This window comes from Salmo trutta, chromosome 38, assembly GCF_901001165.1.
Source record: "Salmo trutta chromosome 38, fSalTru1.1, whole genome shotgun sequence".
Lineage (NCBI taxonomy): Eukaryota > Metazoa > Chordata > Actinopteri > Salmoniformes > Salmonidae > Salmo > Salmo trutta.
In genome coordinates, this window is record NC_042994.1 from 28,011,278 (window position 1) to 28,021,677 (window position 10,400).

The following is a 10,400-nucleotide window of genomic DNA, read 5'->3' on the forward strand; positions in this document are numbered from 1 at the left end:
GATGCGAGCTTCAACTGGAAGCCAGTGGAGAGAGCGGAGGAGCGGGGTGACGTGAGAGAACTTGGGAAGGTTGAACACCAGACGGGCTGCGGCGTTCTGGATGAGTTGTAGGGGTTTAATGGCACAGGCAGGGAGCCCAGCCAACAGCGAGTTGCAGTAATCCAGACGGGAGATGACAAGTGCCTGGACTAGGACCTGCGCCGCTTCCTGTGTGAGGCAGGGTCGTACTCTGCAAATGTTGTAGAGCATGAACCTACAGGATCGGGTCACCGCCTTGATGTTAGTGGAGAACGACAGGGTGTTGTCCAGGGTCACGCCAAGGTTCTTAGCACTCTGGGAGGAGGACACAAGGGAGTTGTCAACCGTGATGGTGAGATCATGGAACGGGCAGTCTTTCCCCGGGAGGAGGAGCAGCTCCGTCTTGCCGAGGTTCAGCTTGAGGTGGTGAGCCGTCATCCACACTGATATGTCTGCCAGACATGCAGAGATGCGATTCGCCACCTGGTTATCAGAAGGGGGAAAGGAGAAGATTAATTGTGTGTCGTCTGCGTAGCAATGATAGGAGAGACCATGTGAGGATATGACCGAGCCAAGTGACTTGGTGTATAGTGAGAATAGGAGAGGGCCTAGAACAGAGCCCTGGGGGACACCAGTGGTGAGAGCACGTGGTGCGGAGACAGATTCTCGCCACGCCACCTGGTAGGAGCGACCTGTCAGGTAGGACGCAATCCAAGCGTGGGCCGCGCCGGAGATGCCCAGCTCGGAGAGGGTGGAGAGGAGGATCTGATGGTTCACGGTATCAAAGGCAGCAGATAGGTCTAGAAGGATGAGAGCAGAGGAGAGAGAGTTAGCTTTAGCAGTGCGGAGAGCCTCCGTGACACAGAGAAGAGCAGTCTCAGTTGAATGCCCAGTCTGACTGATTAGAATCAAGAAGGTCATTCTGAGAGAGAAAGCAGGAGAGCTGGCCAAGGACGGCACGAGTTTTGGAGAGAAAAGAAAGAAGGGATACTGGTCTGTAGTTGTTGACATGGGAGGGATCGAGTGTAGGTTTTTTCAGAAGGGGTGCAACTCTCACTCTCTTGAAGACCGAAGGGACGTAGCCAGCGGTCAAGGATGAGTTGATGAGCGAGGTGAGAAGGTCTCCGGAAATGGTCTGGAGAAGAGAGGAGGGGATAGGGTCAAGTGGGCAGGTTGTTGGGCGGCCGGCCGTCACGAGACGCGAGATTTCATCTGGAGAGAGAGGGGAGAAAGAGGTCAAAGCACAGGGTAGGGCAGTGTGAGCAGGACCAGCGGTGTCGTTTGGCTAAGCAAACGAGGATCGGATGTCATCAGCCTTCTTTTCAAAATGGTTGACGAAGTCATCCGCAGAGAGAGAGGAGGGGGGGGAGGGGGAGGAGGATTCAGGAGGGAGGAGAAGGTAGCAAAGAGCTTCCTAGGGTTAGAGGCAGATGCTTGGAATTTAGAGTGGTAGAAAGTGGCTTTAGCAGCAGAGACAGAAGAGGAAAATGTAGAGAGGAGGGCGTGAAAGGATGCCAGGTCCGCAGGGAGGCGAGTTTTCCTCCATTTCCGCTCGGCTGCCCGGAGCCCTGTTTCAAGAAGCTGATTAAACAGCATTATCGTTTCACAGGTGCACCTTGTGCTGGGGACAATAAAAGGCCGCTACAATGTGCAGTTTTGTCAAACTACAATGCCACAGATGTCTCAGAGGGAGCGTGCAACTGGTATGCTGACTGCAGGAATGTCCACTGGAGCTGTTGCCAGGGAATTTAATGTACAGTACCAGTCAAAAGTTCGGACTCACCTACTAATTCAAGGGTTTTTCTTTATTTTTACTATTTTCTACATTGTAGAATAATAGTGAAGACATCAAAACTATGAAAAAACACATGGAATCATGTAGTAAGCAAAAAAGGGTTACATCAAAATATATATCAGATTCTTCAAAGTAGCCACCCTTTGCCTTGACAGCTTTGAACACTCTTGGCATTCTCTCAATCAGCAGTCTTGAAGGAGATCCCACATATGCTGAGAACTTGTTGGCTGCTTTTCCTTCACTCTACGGTCTAACTCATCCCAAACCATCTCAATTGGGTTGAGGTCGGGGGATTGTGAAGGCCAGGTCATCTGATGCAGCACCCCATCACCCTCCTTTTTGGTCAATTAGCCCTTACACCACCTGGAGGTGTGTTGGGTCATTGTCCTGTTGAAAAACAAATGATAGTCCCACCAAGCACAAACCAGATGGGATGACGTATCGCTGCAGAATGCTGTGGTAGACATGCTGGTTAAGTGTGCCTTGAATTCTAAATAAATCACTGACAGTGTTAACAGCAAAGCACCCACATACCATCACACCTCCTCCTCCATGCTTCGTGTTGGTTTCAAACTTTGTGTTTGAAACCAAAGACCGCAAATTTGGACTCATCAGACTAAAGGACAGATGTCCACCAGTCTAATGTACCTTGATCATGTGTCTTGGCCCAAGCAAGTCTCTTCTTATTATTGGTGTCCTTTAGTAGTGGTTTCTTTGCAGAAAGTAAACCATAAAGCCCTCTGAACAGTTGCAGAAAGTAAACCATAAAGTCTCCTCTGAACAGTTGATGTTGAGATGTGTCTGTTACTTGAACTCTGTGAAGCATTTATTTGGGCTGCAATTTCTGAGGCTGGTAACTCTAATGAACTTATCCTCTGCAGCAGAAGTAACTCTGGGCCTTCCATTCCTGTGGTGGTCCTTAAAGTAATGATGGACTGTTGTTTCTCTTTGCTTATTTGAGCTGTTCTTGACATAATATGGACTTGGTCTTTTACCAAATAGGGCTATCTTCTGTATACCACCCCTACCTTGTCACAACACAACTGATTGGCTCAAAAGCATTAAGGAAAGAAATTCCAGAACTTAACTTCTAACAAGGCACACATGTTAATTGAAATGCATTCCAGGTGACTGCCTCATGAAGCTGGTTGAGAGAATGCCAAGAGTGTGCAAAGCTGTCATCAAGGCAAAGGGTGGCTACTTTATTTTGATTTGTTTAACACTGTTTTGGTTACTACATGATTCCATATGTGTTATTTCATAGTTGATGTCTTCATTATTATTCTACAATGTAGAAAATAGTAAAAAAATAATAAAAAAAGAGACCCTGGATTGTCAATTCCTGACTGGTACTGTAAATTCCTCTACCATAAGCCGCCTCCAACATTGTTTTAGAGAATTTGGCAGTACGTCCAACCGGCCTCACAACTGCAGATCACATGTAACCACGCCAGCCCAGTACATCCGGCTTTTTCACCTATGGGAAACTGAGACCAGCCACCCGGACAGCTGATGAAACTGAGGAGTACGTCGCTCTGTAATAAAGCCCTTTTGTGGCCAGGATCCCCAGTGGGTGGGCCTATGCCCTCCCAGGTCCACCAATGGCTGCGCCCCTGCCCAGTCATGTGTCCATAGATTAGGGCCTAGTGAATTTATTTACATTGACCGATTTCCTTATATGAACTGTAAATCGATTAAATTGTTGCATTTATATTTTTGTGAAGTATATATATATATATATATATATATATAACTGTATATAGCCATATTATAAAGCATGAAAATACTTATTTATTCAGATGTCATGAATTCACTATGACATCATATTTGGATATGATTTATGAGTTGACATTTTTTTTCTCCCTCAGACATAAGCAATCCAATCCAAAGGCCATAGCTTTAATAAAATAACAAATTAACTGGCAAAGCAGCAGAGTGAGGCCCGCATGCAGCAAAATCACGTATTTGCAGCTGTTTCAGTACAGCACTACATGGAGAGAGAGGGGGAGAGGGGACAAACTCCACTGGACTAGTTTCAATGTAGGGAATCACTTAGGAGTTTCTGGATTATGGGTAAACAACTTCTTTAAAGCATCATTGAGAAATAATGAATTGAAGTTGGAACATTTGTAGACTAGCAGCTAAGAATGTTGGGCCAGTAACCGAAAGGTCCACGGCTCGAATCCCCACGCCCGCAAGTTGGAAAAATCTGCCGTCCTGAACTTGAGCAAGGCAGTTAACAACAACTGCTCCCCGGGCACCAATGACTTGGACGTCGATTAAGGCTCTGAATCAGAGGGGTTGGGTTCAATGCGGAAGACACATTTAGTTATACAACTGACTAGGTATCCCCTTTCCATCATTAGACTCCATAATGTTTCATCATTAGGTGCTACAGTCCTCCTTTAAGACTATAATATTTGAAGAATCTAGGTATTTCCTTTTTTAAGTTGTGTAGATCAGATGTTAATGAAGCAATACAGACCACATTGAAGTGTCTGGAGTTTAGTTCTAGAGTCTTGTAAAGATAGGGGGGGTTGACTGAGACAGGCAATGTAACATCCATAATGTTTGAAGGAAAAGTTTTTGTAAAACATGCACCTTACATCAGATCATCTTGAAACTTTCTCTCCAAAGCTAACTTTCATCAAGGTTTTATATGGTCTATTGGTTTCTCTCTTTTCATTGGCAGAATCCTTTTTCAGTGTTATGATATTCATAACATCCATATCCACCAGTCTATCTTCATGTCAACTAACAGAACTCTGCTGGTTGTCCTGGTAACAGATACCAGTGGGCAGATCTATTGTATTTGTTCAAACTAAACTACAGCACTTACTTTGATGTGTCAAATCTGATCCTTTCTTCTCTTCTCCTCCTCTCACAGTTCCACTCAGCCCCGTTGTTTTCCTGCAGTCCGCCAGCAGCACAGACAACCTCTTCATACCCAGCAGTGAGGTGCTACCGGGAGAGACACGACACAGGGACTCCGGGAGGGAGGAAGGGCTAGCGTTGTCCTGGTAACCATAAAGAGGGGACACAGACACATATCATTATGGATGCTGATGTCACTGTTGACATGAAGTGCTTTACAGAAACCCAGCCCAGACCCCGATAGAGCAGCTGCGCCTCTTCAACCTCTGGAGGCTGAAGAAATTCGGCTTGTCACCAAAAACACTCACAAACTTTTACAGATGCACAATCGAGAGCATCCTGTCGGGCTGTATCACCGCCTGGTACGGCAGCTGCTCCGCCCATAACCGGAGGGCTTTCCAGAGGGTAGTGAGGTCTGCACAACGCATCACCGGGTGCAAACCACCTGCCCTCCAGGACACCTACACCACCCGATGTCACAGGAAGGCCAAAAAGATCATCAAGGACAACAACCACCCGAGCCACTGCCTGCTCACCCCGCTATCATCCAGAAGGCGAGGTCAGTACAGGAGCATCTAAGCGGGGACCGAGAGACTGAAAAACAGCTTCTATCTCAAGGCCATCAGACTGTTAAACAGCCATCACTAACATTGAGTGGCTGCTGCCAACATATTGACTCAACTCCAGCCACTTTAATAATGGAAAAATTGATGTAATCAATTTATCACTAGCCACTTTATAATATATAATGTTTACTTACCCTACATTACTCATCTAATATGTATATACTGTATGCTATACCGTCTACTGCATCTTGCCATCTTGATGTAATGTATCACTAGCCACTTTAAACAATGCCACTTTATATAATGTTTACATACCCTACATTACTCATCTCATATGTATATACTGTACTCTATACCATCTACTGCATCTTGCCTATGCCGTTCGGCCATCACTCATTGATATATTTTTATGTACATATTCGTATTCATTCCTTTAAACTTGTGTGTATAAGGTGGTTGTTGTGGAATTGTTAGGTTATATTACTTGTTAGATATTACTGCATGGTCAGAACTAGAAGCACAAGCATTTCGCTATACTTGCATTAACACCTGCTAACCATGTGTATGTGACAAATAAAATGTGATTTGAAGTCCTTTACAGAAACCCAGCCCAGACCCCGATAGAGCAAGCTGTATGCTAGACCAGACCAAGCTGTACCAACTGGTGTTCTGATCTGGAGAGAATATTCTCTGCCTCGTCAGCATCAGGATGTTGTTGAGGCTCCCCAGAGGATCCACAATAGTCACGTCTCTCTCCTGTGTGAATGAGAACATCAAACAGATGGTAAATGTATGACCATCTATTGCAATCACAGAGTCTTACAAGAGGCATTAATATGTCTAAAAAGGGCCTAGTACATTATCAATTTAACACATTTGCTAAATTAACAAGCAAATTACGTTTAAATGAACTAGTAGATAAGTAAACATAATTATGTTCAAAACACTAAGATTAATATACACAAGATTGGTCTAAAGCCCTTCAATGTTTTGGGTTTAAATTCACTTGCAAGCTTCCGCGTTGTTGAATCAGTAGTCTGTTGACGCTGTTGAAGAAGCCTCCCGTTCCGTCCACTAGATTATACGTCACGCAAGAAGCATCACCTGTAATACTCACATTGCCATCTGCTGACTGGGGTGGGTAACGTAGAATGGGAAAGTATTCATTACATTGTTTAATCTGGCAAACAATGTCATAAGAACTCATTTAAAAACAACCAGATGTTATGTTTTCTCTTCCTTCTTACAGCCAATACTTTCCTCCAGGGCTGACCTGCCCATTGGGCAGGATTAGGTGACTGATTGAAGAGGGTGGCATATTCCTAGTTAAATTGGCCGAGGCTCATCACTAACAACACATAATAACACCTGCTAATGCTGCCCAAAAACAATAAAAACTTCTCTCACCCAGTGGCATATGGGCTATTTTGGTGAGTGTTGGTGTTGCCACATGAAGCAGTGCCCACTTTGCAAAAGGCTTCATGGACAGATAGGCCTCTACCTGTGTAGAGCACGTGCTCCTTTTTCCATTCCTGTCTCTGAAGTGGCCTTTTGGGTGGTGGTATAATTTGTATTCATTTTTTGTCATAGCTCTTCTGAACCCACTGCCTGCAAGTCGTTGTTAAATTTGCCTGTCTGGGTTGGCGCCCCCCCCTTGGGTTGTGCCGTGGCGGACATCTTTGTGGGCTATACTCGGCCTTGTCTTCGGACGGTAAGTTGGTGGTTGTAGATATCCCTCTAGTGGTGTGGGGGCTGTGCTTTGGCAAAGTGGGTGGGGTTATATCCTGCCTGTTTGGCCCTGTCCGGGGGTATCATCGGATGGGGCCACAGTGTCTTCTGATCCCTCCTGTCTCAGCCTCCAGTATTTATGCTGCAGTAGTTTATGTGTCGGGGGGCTAGGGTCAGTCTGTTACATCTGGAGTATTCTCTTGTCTTATCCGGTGTCCTGTGTGAATGTAAATATGCTCTCTCTAATTCTCTCTTTCTTTCTTTCTTTCTTTCTCTCGGAGGACCTGAGCCCTAGGACTACCTGGCATGATGACTCCTTGCTGTCCCCAGTCCACCTGGCCATGCTGCTGCTCCAGTTTCAACTGTTCTGCCTGCGGCTACGGAACCCTGACCTGTTCACCGGACGTGCTTGTTGCACCCTCGACAATTACTATGATTATTATTATTTGACCATGCTGGTCATTTACGAACATTTTAACATCTTGACCATGTTCTGTTATAATATCCACCCGGCACAGCCAGAAGAGGACTGGCCACCCCTCATAGCCTGGTTCCTCTCTAGGTTTCTTCCTAGGTTTTTGGCCTTTCTCAGGAGTTTTTCCTAGGGAGTTTTTCCCAGCCACCGTGCTTCTTTCACATGCATTGCTTGCTGTTTGGGGTTTTAGGCTGGGTTTCTGTACAGCACTTTGAGATTTCAGCTGATGTACGAAGGGCTATATAAATAAATTTGATTTGATTTGATTTTGATTTGATTTGATTTGAAAACTTGTCAATTAAATGTTAACTGCAAAGTAGTCTATGTTTACCTGGCAGAATGATACCATGACTATTTGCATCAATCCAGTAGTGATTTGTTCAGCAAACTCTGCAATCACAGAGCCACCACTTGAATTAAAGGGTATCTACACCCATCCTCTCCGGATGTTCTCACCATATTTAGTCTGTGATTATGAAACTTTATAGAGCAGCTGTTTCTATGAAGTAAAAGAAGTAAAACACGGTGGAAGTAAATAGTAATGTCCTGGTGATTAATTTGCCGTGTAGTGAACTTGTTGAACTGAAAGAAATGTGGTTGAAGTAAAATATGTTTGAAGGAAAACGTTTTTTCCAGGGAGGCCGGAGTTTGATCTATTTGAACAGTTCAAACAGTTGGTAAGTTTTGTAGTGAACTTGTGGAACTGCTGTGTAGTGAACTTGTGGAACTGCTGCGTAGTGAACTTGTGGAACTGCTGTGTAGTGAACTTGTGGAACTGCTGTGTAGTGAACTTGTGGAACTGCTGTGTAGTGAACTTTTGGAACTGCTGTGTAGTGAACTTGTGGAACTGCTGCGTAGTGAACTTGTGGAACTGCTGTGTAGTGAACTTGTGGAACTGCTGTGTAGTGAACTTGTGGAACTGCTGTGTAGTGAACTTTTGGAACTGCTGTGTAGTGAACTTGTGGAACTGCTGTGTAGTGAGCTTGTGGAACTGCTGTGTAGTGAACTTGTGGAACTGCTGTGTAGTGAACTTGTGGAACTGCTGTGTAGTGAACTTGTGGAACTGCTGTGTAGTGAGCTTGTGGAACTGCTGTGTAGTGAACTTGTGGAACTGCTGTGTAGTGAACTTGTGGAACTGCTGTGTAATGAGCTTGTGGAACTGCTGTGTAGTGAGCTTGTGGAACTGCTGTGTAGTGAACTTGTGGAACTGCTGTGTAATGAGCTTGTGGAACTGCTGTGTAGTGAGCTTGTGATCCCTTATAGAATGAACAGGATCAAGTCCTTTCCAGGTAGGTCTGCCTGAGTGTAAGTAAGGCTTGTCCTGTGAACACTAGGAGAGAGAAGAAACCTCAAGAGAGATGAACAACAGACAACTCGTGGGGGTTACAGGCAGACAAGGGCCATGCTCATTCTACTTTTTTCGAAGAAAGTAATTAAAAACACTTTCCAAAAAAAAGAAAACATGTCTTGTGTAGTATTGTGTAGTAATGTGTAGTATTGTGTAGTAATAACATGTATGATCTATATAAAGGTCTTTAGTAATAAAACATTAGTGACATAGTTTAGTATTTAATATTACATAGTACATTTTAATAATTGCAGTATGTATTTTTAAATGTCTGTACTAAAGTTTTTGAATAAAATAAAAGGTTTGAAAGAAAATGTAATTTACCTTCACTGAAATAAATCTCTCTCTCCCGCCTTCTCTCCCTCTGTCTCTCCCCTTGGGTGGGAATGTTAAGAATCAAGAAGTTGTGAATCTAAGGGGGCCCTTGCACACAGGGGAACTATATGTACACAAAATGATTAACAACCTGGACCCCCAGGTGTCTTTGAAAACATGTGTTTTACTAACGACCTAAACAGATAATTTTACCCCCCATAAAAGAGTGTCTGAGGGATGTCTCAGTCTTTGAAAGGGGTCATTGTAATATTTAAGATGTCCCCTTTACTGATGACCAAAACAGATACATTTTACCCCCCATAAAAGAGTGTCTGAGGGATGTCTCAGTCAACACCCCAAAAAAGCCCCAGAGGCCTCACACCATCCTCTTTAACTATGCTTCCTTTACTGACGACCTAAACAGATCATTTAACCTTTTAAAAAGAGTTGTCAGCTATCCAGATTTAATGGTCAAAAGGTTGTGAACCTAGAGGGGCCCTTGCAGACATGTTGTGTTTAGGTACACATATGTTTTCTGTTTATGAAGGAATAAATGATTGAGAGAATATAGACCACAAAACAAAATAAAAGATAACTGTATTGTTAACGATGTGTCCTTTACTAATGACTTAAACAGATCATTTTACCCCATGAATAACCTTTTACTGCAGGGGGCTAAATCAGATCATTTTACCCCATGAATAACCTTTTACTGCAGGGGGCTAAATCAGATCATTGACGGACCAGGGCACCGTGTTCATGTCTCATGTGATGAAGGATGTCTGCATTCTGGTACGAATCAAACAGGTGAGGACCAGTGTGTACCACCGACGGGCTGGTGGAACGCTTCAGTAAGACCCTGAAACAGATGCTGAAGAAGGTCATCGAGAGAGACGGGAGGAACTGGGACCAGCTGCTGCCCACCTGAGGTTTTCAGTGCGCGAGGTACCCCAAGCATCCACGGGGTTCTCCCCCTTTGAGCTCCTGTATGGCTGTTTGCCCTGCGGGCTGCTGGACCTAGCCAAGGAGGTCTGGGAAGAGCAGCCGACCCCCACTGGCGATTTGGCCAGTGGTGAGAGAGCACATGGCCCAGGCGCAACGTGTCCAGGAGCATGTCTACAACCGGGGGGCCCAACCACGAGAGTTCCAACCCGGTGAGAAGGTCTTGTGCTGATCCCTACCATGGAGAGTAAATTCCTGGCTACGTGGCATGGGTCCTATGACATCGTTGAGCGGATAGGCGACGTTAACTATAAGGTCCGCCAAACGGGGCGGAGAAAA